The sequence below is a fragment of the Equus caballus genome, chromosome 9 (genome assembly GCF_041296265.1).
Source record: "Equus caballus isolate H_3958 breed thoroughbred chromosome 9, TB-T2T, whole genome shotgun sequence".
In the NCBI taxonomy this organism is placed as follows: domain Eukaryota; kingdom Metazoa; phylum Chordata; class Mammalia; order Perissodactyla; family Equidae; genus Equus; species Equus caballus.
In genome coordinates, this window is record NC_091692.1 from 8800404 (window position 1) to 8815855 (window position 15452).

At 38.1% G+C, this 15452-nt stretch overlaps 1 protein-coding gene across 4 annotated transcripts in view; it reads right to left on the bottom strand.

The window, feature by feature from the left end:
- Positions 1–14073, bottom strand: part of PKIA (cAMP-dependent protein kinase inhibitor alpha) — an 84026-nt gene extending 69953 nt beyond the window's left edge. Inside the window, exon 1 of one of the 4 annotated variants that reach the window (XM_005613045.4) lies at positions 13855–14073. The gene's annotated coding sequence lies outside the window, so the exon portion shown is untranslated. Of the gene's footprint in view, positions 1–13571; positions 13778–13854 lie in introns of those variants that run through there. The other 3 variants (XM_070221410.1, XM_070221409.1, XM_070221411.1) reach the window with 3 other exon arrangements.
- Positions 14074–15452: the final 1379 nt, after the last annotated feature.

The window sequence follows — 15452 nt, forward strand, 5'->3', positions numbered from 1 at the left end:
AACAATGTACCGGGGGGGCTTTGGGGAGAAAAAGGAAAAAAATAAAATCTTAAAAAAAAAAAAAATGATAGATTATATGGCCACGTGCTACAATTATGTAAATAACATTCTAGTTTGGAGCAAAAATTACTGTTTAACTTAGACCTAGTAAATGTGTGCGTGTGTATAAATAAAATGATATATTCTCATGAATGTCAGCATTACGTCAATGCAAACAAGACTGGTACATTATTTAATTTAAGTAGGCCATCAGCATTGTCAACGTTTGTTTATTAAACAATGCAATCCTTTAGTTAGGAGGCATGGTTTTCCAGAAAAGAACTTTATAGACACAAGATACACAGACTGGAATATGGTGAAAAAACAGGCAATATGGATTTTTGTTTTTTTTAAACCTAGGAATTTGTTTAACATGCCCATTTCTTTGAGTTGAAGAAAATAATCCATATAGATTTTCCTGGTTCAGGCTCCAGTGAGGTCTATAGGCAAATCTGTACCTAGAGACAGACCCTGGCCTATTTCCATTTTCGGGTTCACCTCCTAAACATATCCAGTTCCTACAGCATAGAGGAATGCACTAGATTGGCCGTGACATGAAACAGGGTTAAATTCTGCCCCTGCCACTTAATAACTCTGTGCACTGCTTAAGTGGGCAAATTGCTAAACTTCACGAACTCCAATTCTCCCCCTCCCCATGAAAAATGAGGACAATACTTGCTTTACCAGCTTTGGAGAGTTAGGATGGTCCAATGAGAATATGGATATAAAAATGTTTTGAAAATTATATAGTTTTAAAAATATGTTATCATTGTTATTTCAGGATGAAGGACAAACTCCCCTTCCTCTAATATAGTCAGTATTTCTACGGCCAACTTAGATCTTCCAGAAAACTACATAAAAATTGAGCACTTGGAAATGTTTAGATGTTAAAAAACACATCTAAACTGGTGCATTTCTTCTCAAACAGTTCTGAAAGTAATGCATACACATTGCAATGAATTTGGAAATACAGAAAGACATCAAGAGCAAGTAAAGGCCACCAGGACTCTCTCCTTCTTGAGTTAAACATTGATAGTTGATTTTTAAATTTTCTTTGGGTCTCTTTCCTCTATGTATGTGATATTCAAAAACAGTTGTGAATATGCTTTATTTATTTTTAAGATTCTTCTCTTCTCACTTAACATTTCATAAAAAGGAAATTTTAATTTATCAGTTTCTATATTATTTCTTACTCTAAGTATCTTAAAATACTTAATAGTCTAGGTTACCTATGAGCTATTATGTAAATGAATAAAGTTCAGCATAGATAACCTAAATAAATATATCAGAAATTCATATGCTTTAAAGGATATCTCTGTTTTTTGTGTTTGATCATTTCAAATGTTTCAGACAATTCCAATATTTATATTTAAAGACCATGTAAATTTTTATTTAGTATTTTCAAATAAAAAAATGTTAAAGATTGCTCCATTCAAAAGCTGACATGAAAGCTCTAGAAAACGTCCTTCTACTTAAGCGAAGTGGTAGATAGAAAGGCATTATAGCAATATAGATGACACTTGAGTTTAAATAAAAATTTGAATAAATACTAAAGAACTGCCACCTACTCAATATTCTGCTAATAATTGGTAATAGGCATATTGTGGAGAATGACTGAACATTAATAGTCATCTGCCAATTATTAAGATCACACTTGTGTGGCACAACAAATATGCAAAGTGGAGTATCAGGTATGTTTTATTGTCAAGGGTTGCCTGCCAACTGGCCAGTCATTTCATAGGCTATGCGCTAAAGTATATCATTTTATTGATATCCAAGAGACATCTTAGTATGCGATTAATAGGGCAGAAACTCTAAGCCAGGGATATTTTTGTCTTTATAGTGCATTTATTTCAGACAGAAGTTATTAGAAACCAGAATAATAACACCAGTAACCTTTAAATTAATTTTGACCCTAAAGTTGTAGCAATTTCAACAGAGGTTAGTATATTTATATACTGAATTAAAATTCCTAAACTAGTTTTAACAATCTATGCAGTGTTTATATGAAATATTAGACATATAATACTTTAATAAATTAATAAAACGAAAACAGTAAAGAAATGTCATAAATATTTGTGTCCTAGAAAGGATTTGGAAGGAACTTTTGGTAACATAAGTTAATAGATGATTAATCTTATACTTTTATTTATCCAAACATCCACGTCTATAAGATTATAATCTTTAATGTGAAGAGAAATGTATTTCAGAATTAATTTTAAAAACATTGCTTTTATTGTACTTACATTTTCTAATTGAGAGGTCTGGCCTTTAAGCGTTTTAAAATCATATTGCTAATCAGATATAAAGCAGGAGGAAAGCCAACAATCCAGCTCAGGCATGTGTTAATATAGGCCTCTGTATAACAGTGCTATGAAACTAAGTTAAAACAAAGCAGAACCAAAGATAGATGTCATTAATCAACATATGGCTATTTAAAAAGAATCTAGTTAATAGTATACTACCTGGGTCAGGATTGTGAGGAAGACTGAAATAAATGCCAGACCAAGTTTGGCTTTCTTATTTGAAAAAATTACAGTATATTGGATCTGTGTCCTAATTGGGGGCTATGTAACTGCCACTCTCATGTTTCTAGTTTTACTATGAGAGCACATTTTACTACGTATAAGTGTAGAAAGAGGACTGGAATGTTCCATATTGCAAACAGTTTCCTTCCTCCCTTTTCCTACTCATTCTCCAACAGAAAAAGTGAGAAATACCTAAAGAACAGATCTGATGATTCACAAAGGGACAAGTCTCCATTCTGAAACAGTCTATTCAAATGAGAACATTCCAAATTAAGATTTTGTAAGATACTGGAAAATTATGGCATGAAATACAAATATAGAAGAATACTTCTTATGTATTGTGAAATATATCTCTCAAAGCAGAAAACCTGATGGAAGGCCAGAGAACTTAACAAATAAAATATTATCAAATGAAACAGAAGCACGTTCTAAGCTGAAATGCAACCATACCACTATTCTCACATAATGGGATAATGGTTATAACCTGGTAAGGTCAACTTTAAAAACATTATATATATTTAATATATATATATACAACATATATGTTATATTGCTATGTTATATAGCAATCTGAAATAGGTATATATTCATATCTATATATTAAAGAATCACTTTGAAATTTTAAAAATATTCTTTTAACTTTTGAAAAATAAACAGCCAATGGAAAAATAAGTTTTCTTTGCAAAACTTAGCTCTGAAACAAAGATTCTTCAAGTGCTTCTCCAAGAATCTATTTAAATAAAATTCAAATATAATGCGATCAAATATTTGAAATATAAAGAAAATGTTCATAAAAACAGACATATACACATGCACATATATGTATATACATTCGAACACAAAATTGGTTAAATATAAAATACACATACAATATATAAATTTATTTATAATATATGTGTCTGCATGTATGTACATGCATATTTAAAACAGGTATTTTAACTGTTTGCACCATCTCATCTTAGAATCAATCTATGCGAAAAATATGCCTCAAGTCTTGGTGAATAGCTAATGATCAGTATTTAAACAGGGATTAACAATATTGGCTTGGAAATTCAGGACAAAGTTACGCCTAGTGATGACTTGCACCTCTTGCTTGAAAGAATAAAGTTAGGTACACATGAATAGGTTCTACCAATCAAAATAAATTATTGCAAATTTGGCTGGAGTTGTTGATCACCACAAAATTCTATGGCTCACATTTAATATGTAAGCCTCTAGGCAGCTTTTGTACTTGTTTCCTCGAACGAAAGGCCCACATCAATAATAAAAAGCCATATAAGAAAAAATCTAAAATTACGTGCTTTCCAAGCCCAATAAAAATTGTCATCATGCTAAAGTGTGTGTGTATTAACAATGCAGTTTTTATAGGCAGGTGTTTCTGGAAGTTGTCATATTAATTGGGGCTCTATTTTTTAGTTCAGTTTAAAGGTGTTGCTACTGAGCAAATCTAATCAGTACACCTAGTAGTGAACAAGACCCTGAATATTAAAATGCTTATATGTTCTCTCTAAATTCTTTGAACTTCAGTAAAATAGAAAAGTATCATATAGCAAAAAAAGTCCTTTGTATATGATGTACAATGGAGTTACAGGCTAATTTTCCTTTTTGGACAACTTGATATTGATTAACAATAAGAAACTTCTTCAATATTTGCATATTAAAACATACATGTTTAGATAAAAGGCGGATAATTAGCAGATCTTCAAAGGCTTTTGTTAGAGGAAGCAAATGTTAACAACTCTTTACAAATTAAAGTTGCTGCCTTCCAGGAACTTCAATACTGTATCACCAAAAAAAATAAAAGTCAACTGTTGCATTCAAGTAAGGGAACATTTCCATTTTATACTACACTTGCTTCTGAAAATCAACACCTTTCTTCAACAACTTTCATATCATTTCTGATAATGAGTCAGTGAAAAGAGTGATTAGACCTATGGTACAATTCAGACAGAAACTAAGATGCAGAATTAATGGCCGAGTGACTTTTCCCAGGTCATCCTATCAACTGCTTGCAGAGTTAAAAATAGAAGCGAAGACTAATTCCCACAGCACCTGCGGCTCAGAGCCTGACAACTTGGCACTGTGGTGGCCTCAGCCTCCCCCGCCCCTCGCCACTGGCATTATCTGCATTGAGACATCTTCCCTTGAGGTTCAGAGTCTTTTGAGGCTTCGTTTAACTAACAAGGAGAAAGGGAGGAAAAAAAGAGTTCACAAACATCTGGGGAAAGCTGTGGTAATGAGATGTTTTTAAATTGCCCATGAGAATTAAAACAATAAAAATTGGAAGCATTTATTTACCCTTACTATGTTTCAGACACTGCACTAAGCTCTCTTTTATGTTATATTTTCTCATCTTCAGAACAACTGTGATTTTCCTGTTTTAAAAATGAAGATACAACTCACAGAGGTTAAGTAACTTGAGATTCAAACCAGGTGGAATTTAAAGCCCAGATTCACTTCCTGAAAGGCAGGACTTGGACACAAGTGGTAACTAAACAGCGCCCCCCCCCCCCAAAGATAAAAATAAAAATAAAACAAAGAGAGAAAAGGAAAGGAGAAGATCTAGTGATCAGAATACTTTGAAGATAAATGTTTCAAGCTTTGGGATTGATCTTGAAAATGACCAAAACCTGCTCAAGAGCTTTAGGAATGAAATTATCGAGTTGAACAAAACCCACTGATTTTATAGTCAGACATTTTGAGATCAAACCATTTGCTTTGCTTTCACGACAGTGTCCTGCCATTTTATTTCATTTTCCATTTTATTTATTAAGGGGAAATTTAAACAAGTAAGTATTTAAGTGAACAGATTACTGTTTTTCCCCTAAATGATGACCAAGATGCCAACCTTCCTCTCCTTACTCAAAGCCTGTTTAGTGTCAGACCATTTTAATGTCAGATTTCATTTTTGTGGCGAAATAGTGACTTCACAAAGCCCCATGAAGATGTCACAAGTCCACTAGCTCAAGCCTGCTTGCAGGTGGAAAAAATTTGCAATTGACTGAGATTTTGCTTTCTCTATGATTGTGTTCTTCACAATAAATGAAATTGAAAAAGACAAGGAGATAAGAGAACCACTGACTAAAATTTTATGATTAAAATCTGCATCTCGCATTTTGAGTTTTCTAAAAGTCCAAATCCACTGTAGTCCAAGAAAGAAGGTAAGGTCATATGCTTTCCTGTCCTGGGTAATGGACTGTGCTCCGTTGAGTGTCTTGAACTGCTTACTACATACACCTCAAACTTCAGTACCCACCACCTCTGATTTCCATCTTACCAAAACCTCAGAGTAAGAGCATACGGTGGGGCAAGACACAGGGGAGAGGGAGCCCCGTCCATAATTCCTCCCCACCGCACCTACAAATATACGCACAATAAACTTATGTAGAATACCAATTATTTCGTATTGGGGGGCAGCTTTCGAAACTAAACAGTGTTGATTCATTTTGTTGTTCAACGAATATTTTGTAAATGCCTATGATAAATTCAAGTACCCAACTGACCATTTGAGTTGCAGAAATTTTTACACTCTTGATATTTGACTGTTTTAAAATAAGTTTACATTTACTGAGTGTTACCATAGTATATGATACCAATAAGCTCCCTAGAAATTTAAACACTTATAGAAAATACCAAATGCTACTGTCTCATGCCTTGCTTTGCAATCCTGGTTTGTTCCCTAATATGGAGATGATGTAAGCAATGTAATTTAGATTTCTCCTCTACAGGATCACCAGCCATGTCTCAACTAACTTTTATCAATGGAGATTCTCAGTAGATACATATTTCTTTATTATAAAACCCTTCTGTACTGATCATTAGGTAATTCTAGTAAGTGTGGGTGTATCCCAAGTGTTAAGAGTGTCAGCCTCATTTCATTTCAGCTTGATCTGCTGCAGGAAAGCACAAATTACATGAAGGCAATTTCCCCCAGAACAACTCACTTCCTTGAGAAGAGAGATTAACTTGGATGAACAATGATTTGTCACAATTTATTTTTGAGGGTAGTGGTTAAAAAGAAGTGCTAATGCAGTCTTTTCAGAGTGAATCCTGCTAAAAATGCATTATTCTCCAGTGAGCATACCTTATAATTAAAAACTCATACATATAAATTTACTTTTCGGAAAATTTGTATATATTACCATATATAACAATTATTAAAATCTTAAATCTTTACAATCCTTAAAATTGGATGGGCTTTAAATCTGATTTTGGATTTAGCAAATCTGATAGGTTATTCTCAGCAATTCCATTGAACAACCATCAATCCAGAGTCAACACTATTTCTGCAAGTCTTAGCAGGACTGAGTTTTGTGAATGGATAGAGGGTATTAACACCCTGGTCGGTTTTCACTACATTTCAACTATCACAGAACTTGAGTGTGAAAGACCATGGAGAGGAGTGTAAGAAAAGGCACTAATGATATTACTGACTTTTCTAAGTTTATTCAAATTCTGCAGTATTCAACAGAAGGAACAAAGCAGGTTGTGTTGCTGCTACTATTGCATGGACCCAAACCCGACGCGTCCCCCCTCAGGCTCACAGCCACTGCACTGCGCGCACTGTGTGCGATGTGGGCTTGTTGTTGCTGATTCAGGGAAAGGTCAGAATGCTGATTTGTTTTATGTCTGCTTTTTAATGAGGGTTTGATCAGAGAGCAATAAAGAAAAAAGTAAATAACAGGAGAAATGTTTATTAACAGGTCCCTCCACCTCAATCACCTAAAGAAAAAGCAGACCTTAAAATACTGTTGTGAAATTTCTAGGGTGTGTCTACCTATGTGCTTGCAACCCTTCAGTTTGAAGTAGCTTTTCAAAAATATGTTATAAACATGTTGCTTCATCCTCGCCCTTTTAGCATGTTAACGTCTAATCTGAGTTAAACATGACGCAATCGCCAGCAAGCTCTCTGTTTCTGCTTCCTTGGACAATGCAAATCAAGACAGTCTTATTCTGAGGAGGGTAGTTAAAAGTCTAGTCAATTCTGTTTATACTTCAGAGACTCCAATATTCTGTAGTTTAGCTTAAATAAGACACTCTCATAATTGGGCTTTAATTATTCTGTTCCAAGATAAATTAAAGAGAACATACTAAAGAGAAACTAAGGAAAAAACAACAAAATAAATGATTTAGCATAACGCAGGTAAATAAATTTGAACTTAAAAACAGACCAAATGTTAGATTAGGCTGAATACAAATGACCCATTGATGGAGCTTAAAAAGAAAACCAGAAAGCTAGCAATAGATGTTTCTACATTGTTGTTACAAGACTTGACTGACAGCTATAATGCACTGTAATATTTTTGAAATGATAAAATATGTGTTTGAGAGACTTGAGATCTTTCAATACTTGTGCATAGTATTGAAGCTATATGAACCAGAAATGAAAAAGTGAGAATACTCCTTTGCTCAAATCATGTTAAGTGAATTCCCTTATGTTCCTTGCATTCATTTTTAAGATAGTTAGAAACCATTACAGAAGATGATGCAGAAATACTGTTTATGAACTTTATGATTTTTATAGTAACGTATGTACTCAAATTCTAAATGTTTGTGCATAATCTCTGACCCAACAATACCACTCCATATCACTCCAAGAATTCTTCCATCAAAAGTAAAAACACCAACATCTAAAGACGTGTACCTCTATGTCCATTACCACATAGCTTGAAATCATAAAAAATTTGGAAATTAATAAATGTTTGGCAATGGATTTTGATTGAATAAAATTATGGCGCCCTCATAGTACACATTATTAAGCATCTACTAAAGGTAATATGGTAGTGTTATATGCTGGATATCTGTAATATAATAGAAAGACAATGTACTAAAAGTGTTTGCAACTAAAAATTACTAAATGTGGTATATATAAGTATATACAATGAAATATCATTCAGCCTTAAAAAAGAATGAAATTCTGATGCATGCTACCACATGGATGAACTTTGAAAACATTATGCTAAGTGAAAGACACCGGACATAAAAGGACAAATATTTTATGATTCCACTTACACAAAGTACCTGGAATAGGCAAATTCATAGACATAGAAAGCAAAGCAGAGATCACCAGAGGCCGAGGGGAGGAGAGAAGGAGGGGTTATTGTTTAATGTCTGCAGAGTTTCTGTTTGAGATGAGGAGCAAGTTCTGAAAATGGAAAATGGATGTTTGCTCAACATCATGAATGGATTTAGTATCAGTGAACTGTACACTTAAAAATGGTAAAAACAGTAAATTTTGTGTTATATATATTTTACCACAATAAAAAATAACAAAACTCTACTACAAAATAAAGCACAAATTTGCCCCATATTATGAAGTTTCTATACAATTACACTTATTTTGGGAGCTTATACAGCTGTTATTATATTTTGGGAAATGGAAAGAAAGCAGCGGCTGAAGTTGTCCTCTTGAGTTTTCTCTCTGTCCGTTTCTCCGTCTCTGTGTTTTCTAATATTCTTGTCACACCCCTCTTTGAACACTAGCGTCAGCAGGAATGACGCTAGCTAATACTGGTCTCCTCCAGCACCAGCTAAGAGTTTTAATTCATTTTTATGCTGGCAATTGTTTTAGACCCTAGGAGGGATGAATATAACTTGTCATTCTTCCTTAACTTGGCAAAAGCAAATATATTACTGCAGAGAGCATTACCAGAAAGAAATAGTAACTTTGAGACAGGCATACGTCCATCCTAGGAGAACTGAATATATTTCACCACTCAACTGCTGGCAACGTTCTTTGACGTATTTGACAGTATTGCACTCGAAGTCTGAGAATCGTTTCTGTTTTGTAAAAATGGTTCGATTGGGAAACCCCAAGTAAGTCATTTGGAACGTGTAGCATTCAGAGCTCCTTCTAGGATTCCTTTCCCATGAAGAAGGTTCTCTGACTCACTAATCTCACTGGCACTCGCCTCCTAGTCATCTCAGCTGCCTTTGTGCCAGTGCTAGAGCTCTCGTTTTAGCTCCTAAAGCAGCGAGAACAATAGAAAGAGAAACTCATTTCAAGTACCAGCAATGTCTGGGCTGATAATAGAGACAAATATTGTCAAAGTGAGTGCAAAGTGGAAGTCCTTAAACCTGTGGCTAAGGGGGGCTTTACTGGGTCCTTAAACACCTGCTATTGCATGCAAGATTCCCTCCCTCTGTGTGTGTTTGTGTAAGTGCTTGGGAAGTGCATGCAGGGCCTTTACTGAATTATCAAAGGGGATGGTGGGCCCAAGCATTTAAGAAGTACTGGGAAGATTAATCACAAAAATTTTCAATGACTCTGACGGCTCTGCCGTTGGGTTTTTATACAGCTTTCCTTCACTCTATTACACTTCAAAGAGCAGCATGGTAATTTCGAAAGAGTCACTGTCATTAGGTGACTTCTCTGAGACTCAGTTTCCTCAATGTAAAATTGGTATAGAGCAGAAAGATGACACCAGGTACCATAGATGAAAATACCTCCCAGAGGGCCTTGAAACTAGATGAGTGTTGATATGTGGATGGTGCCTTCTCTGCTTACTCTTTTTTAATACAACACAAGCATATTGAAAGTAGGGACAACGTCTTCTCTGAAGTTTCGTTTTGCTATGCCTACCATGCTTTTTAATATTTATGAACTAATATACATATGAGGGCTCACAATAACTTTTGTTGACTATAACTATTTGAATGTACTTTCACTATCTTTGTTATTATATAAGGATTTTAAACAATTAAATTGGTACTTTCACACTTATTTAGAGCCTAACTTGACTAGCAGAGAAGAGTAGGTAGATATATACCCCTGGTAAATACTGAGTAATTTCTTCACTAAAATCAAACTACTGAACATCTACTATGTGTATACACAGCGAGGCACTGTACTGTGAGTTGCAGGTAAGAAAAAGTTGTTGGTCACAACCGTGCTCTCCAAGGGTATTTTAGAAGAGCAGAGCATGTTCACACAAGAGGACACACGAAGATAAAACACGGTTTAGGAATTTAGACAAAAACACATGGGATGTGAGAAGAAAGGAGCGTACGGGGAAGGCGTCGTGGAAGAGGCAGTGTCTGACGTGAGCAAGGGGTCAACATGGAACGGGTGAAAGGAACAACCGAGACATACAGGCATGACATCATGGGGCACAAACTGGAAATAAGACCACGTGGTTTAGGCTGGGCACGGGGTCGTTTAAGGAGATTAGTAAGAGACTAGAGACAAAAGTATGTCAGTGCCTGACACAGATTACTTACGAATAACACTTTTAAACACAAGCATTTAATTTAAAAAGAACATAGAAGAGAACTTCAAGACATAATGAACAGAGTAAAATATGACAGAATTCTGGCCATTAAGACACCACGACAACTTTCAAAATAGTACTTTTTCTCCCCATTCTCAGTGGAGGCCCTGGTTGAATAGAAATGATATTTCTTCTTCAGTCTTAGTATTCCTGCTTTTTTTTTCTTTTCCATTTTCGAAACCTCAGGATAAGCCATTTCGATTGTGGCTAAGGGCAGCAATGCAGCATCAGAAAATGCCTTTTGTAACGAGAGAGCAACCCTGACTCCTCAGTTCGTACTCTCTACGTTACTGATCACATTGACCGCCCCCAGACTAAGGTTTTTTTTTTTACGTGGTTGGAAAGCAGCAGACTGACTTCAATTCCACTTTGTCAAACCTACAAAAGCGCCTGCAGTTCATTTAGCATCTAATAGCGCGCATCCTTCTACTTTTCATTCCCCGTCCATTTCTGAACACCGGGCAAGTGATCTTTCCTTTCCTTGGAAAAGGTTTAAAGAAAAGGAAATAAAGTCATACATCAATTTCAGGCATGAAATCAGACATATATTTCTTCTAGGGTTGTGAATTTAAAACTTTGCTCAGAAATTGTTAACACATAACAAAGTCCAAATTCAGAAATCCCTTAAATTTAATTACCTTCTTCAGTTGCATCGAAATGAAAAAAGTTAAATTTTCTTACTTGTTTTCTTTCTTCCCCAAAGGCTTCTCCAACTCTAGTCCATAACTGAGTGGATCCTTCCCACCTGTGAAATCACTGGCAGGTATGACGCTGGTTTAGGCAGCACCAGTCCCCTAATCCTGACCCATTTATTGCCAAAGAATTCAGTTTCTTCAGAAGCCAATAATAGACACTTGCAGTTTCTAAGCATCATTAGGGTATTCTCAGGCACTACTCTTCAACATAAAGACGCCTCAAAATTATAGAAATTTTATTGTACTTAAGATCAATTGCACTAATCTGTTATTTCGTTTACCTTGGACTAGCTTCTTAAAAATGAATTATTATACTAATGTCTATCACTTATTATCCAGAATAGTTATTTATATAGTTAAATATTTTAAGACTAGGAAAGAAAGGTGGTAGAATGATCTTGTTCTTTGTTCCCTCTTCTAGTTGGTGTGCCTGATTCAAAATTCTGGAATCTTGAAAATTTAATATTTCAAACCCAAACCGTGCACTCATCACATAATAATAACAACAAACAAACAAAATCGGTCCTGAGGTTTTCATCATCCAGGGAACAGCCCCTGGAGTGGGCCACTTAAAGTGGGCTTTGCCCAGCCGTCCACTCCCTCTGCCTCAGACACTGAAGGTGGAGACAAAGAAACCAACTCAAATCTTTCTAAAGTGTATTTCAAAAAAGAGACTCTGTAATCAGAAAAGCAATAATAATATATAATAGAATTAACATAATTTTTCAGAACCGGTATTTCTGTCTAAAAGCAATATTTAAAAAGGAAAGTGAGCAGAGGTCTATTTTTTAGCTATACACCCTGCCACTCCTTTTCACTGATCTCCTGTTTTAATTTGTTAAGATACAATTACATGGCTGTTGAGTCAGACTGTCTCTCTAATTTCAAGTTTAAAGATAACAGATCTCCTTTTAAACAGAATATTGGCACACAGACGCCCCACAGTCTGGCTTATTGCAACTGTTCTCTCTTGGTGAAGTGGCACATTTGCAATCCCCATCACAGCCATCTTCACCATTTCACAGCATATTATTCAAATACACATCTCTAGGTGGCAACAGGAACAGGCACTTCAGCTCAGCAGCAAGGGGTGTGTAAGGAAATCCTAGGACAAGAGGTAGGAACCCCTAAATGGGGAGACTAAGTTGAGGATGCTCAAATAACCTGAGCTCCATTGGCTTTCTGACTGCCTGTGGGGAAGGCCTCTCTGGAAACCCTTCTGAGGTGATCGGGGAATCCTAGGACAAATGCGCTGCTTGCTTTCGGGGAAGGACTTGCCCCAAACCCTACACAGCCAGGTGCCTCACAACACAGCTGGACTGAAAAACCTTCAAGAAAGCTAGAAAGATTGACATTCACATGAGTAGTTCCACCTATGCCTACGCACAGGGAGCAAAATCTGTAGGTCTGGTCCTGTTTCTCACACCCCAACAGATCCTGCTGTCCTCAAAACCCTTCTGGTATGTGCAGTGACTACAATGAAGGGAGTTATTGGAGACCATGTTGGTCCTGGGCTAAAAGCAGGATTTCTCATGCCATGTATCCGGCGAAAGGACACAGGTATCAGTAGGGAGAGAGAAAGAACACCAAAACAGGTCTAAGGCAATGCCCTTGACAAAATCAGTCATGGAACAGAGGCGGGGGATAGGAGTTGACAAGAGTTGGCCTGTGAATGGGCACAGCATCCCAGATAGAAAAAAAAAAAAAAAAATCAATGAAATGATTGACAGAGAAGATGAGGAATGAAGGGAGAAGCAAGACAAGTGCTTCTCAACCCAAGCTGAACTCCAGGAGACAAGAGAAGTTTCTCCTCTTCGAAACAGAGACTCTTTCTAATACTGCAGAAGGGTTTTGACATTGAAATGAGCACAGACCCATTCTGACAACTGGAAAGGGGAGGACGACGGACTGTAGAAGGAGAGGGAAGATTTCTGATCACTTCCCCAGGCTGCTGGCAAGGACCTGCTGCTCTAAAACCAGAAAAGAACCAAGTGAAGGTTAAAGGAAGGAAGGGAAAAGTGCAAATGAAATTATTTTACTTTTGGAATCCTCTTCCACATCTAAGCGAGCCTGGCATTGAAATGGACGATTATCTTTAAAAGAGTGTAGAGGCTGACCGCCTTCTTTGTCTGCCCATTAACACCGCTCCTCCGATCTCAGGCACTCGGCTGATGAACATTTCCATCCCAGTTGTTGCTCCTTTCTCACGGCAGGATGCAGCGCGGTTCTTGCCCTTCTTCCCTCTGTATTGCAAACCCCATTAGTAACCGAGCGGAAAGCACCGCGCAGTGTGGCCAAAGCTAATAATAGCCTGCTGCTTACCTTCTCGGGCCGGAGTCAGCGCATGTCCTGGGCGCCGGGCCGGGCCGCAGTGGCGCCGCGCCGGCCGGGTGCGTGGTCGCGGTCGCGGTGGCGGTCGCGGTCGCGGTCAGCTCTGCCGGCCCCCGCCCCACCTGCAGCTGCAGCAGCTGCTCCCGCCGAGCGCCGAGCTCGGCCGCATGAAGTCATCCCCCGCCCGGCCGGAGCGCCGCATTGCGCGCCAGCCGCGGGGGGAGAGGGACCTCTCCGGGCCCCGGGGAAGGGCGCCTGGACATGGCACCCGGTTACCCCTGCCCCTCCGGGTTTTAGGTGTATTTTCTATTAATGCTTTGACAGAGGAAGCGTCTCCGGATCGTGGCCCGAGAGAGGAGAGCCAGAGAGACACGGTCTGCAGAGCGCTTTCCTGCCGGCGCTCCCCCGTCCCTCCCGCTGCATGGACAGCTCCATTCCACCGTGTGGGTTTCCACCCTCCGCCTCTCCCTTATCAGTATTGTTCATTTCGCTGAATTGGAGACTGGGATTGTCTTTGAAGATAAACATTCAAACACTCCCCAGATGTTTTAAATTGGCAATCTTTCGAAGAACCCTGGAGCACGCTCCTCTTTCCCCCAACACACACACACACACACACACACACACAAGCACGCACATGCAGCCACACCACTCACAATTATGAAAGCTGGGACCTCTCGCCCTCTCGCCTACGTAATGGAACGGGAAATTCCCAAAGGGGTGGAGAAGTGGGACCGACCCGAGAAAGCACTCAAGGAGACAGAGAGGGGTCGCCCCAGGATGTTGTTCGTGTTTACTGGTGACCTTGGTGGACAGATGTTCCCTCTAACACCCGAGACCCCCCTCCCTCAAAGTGGGCAGACTGCTCTGGTGACAGCTATAAAATTTGGAAACCAAGAAGCAGAATCTACATTAGCAGATGGCTGTATCTCTTTCTTTCCCGAAGGATTTATCCGAATTGGCTTTAGGAATAATAAGCATATAATCCCCTTCCTTCCCTCTTTAAATTGGCACCAGCTATTAACAAGTCTCTCTCAGGCTCTCTCTCTCTCTCTCTCTCTCTCTCCCTCTCTCTCTCCTCTGCTGACTAGATCAGCAGTTTGGGGGTTTAAGGGGGAAAAAAGACCAAGGATTTGCTTTCTTTACAGCTGAGCCAGGGTTTCTTTTGCTATTGTCTAGCCATTTCCAAGTAGAGAGGTTCTTTGACACTAGGGTTTGTGTGAGCGGTGTTCCTTCCTTCAGCTTGCTTTGCTTTGGGAAATGCCCATCATTAGGTCCAGGCCAGCTTTAGCCTGCGGATTTGTCCAGCAACCTAAACCGTGCATTGCGTGAGGTCAGGGGAGCACCTTTGCTCAATAAAATGTTCCCATCCCTCTGTTTAGCAGTTCCAAAATTAGAAGGTAGTGTAGCAACAGAGTTTCAATAAAACTCAGTAAGACTTCTTGGTCCTAAAATGTATACCACACCGTTTCAACACAAGATTGACGTAAGGGAAGTCACGTTCTAGAAAGAAGTCATATTGTAACTTTGAATGACCTCTGATTAACCCAGCTGGATATGCACCATCGAGGAGGTCTAAGTGCTCTGTG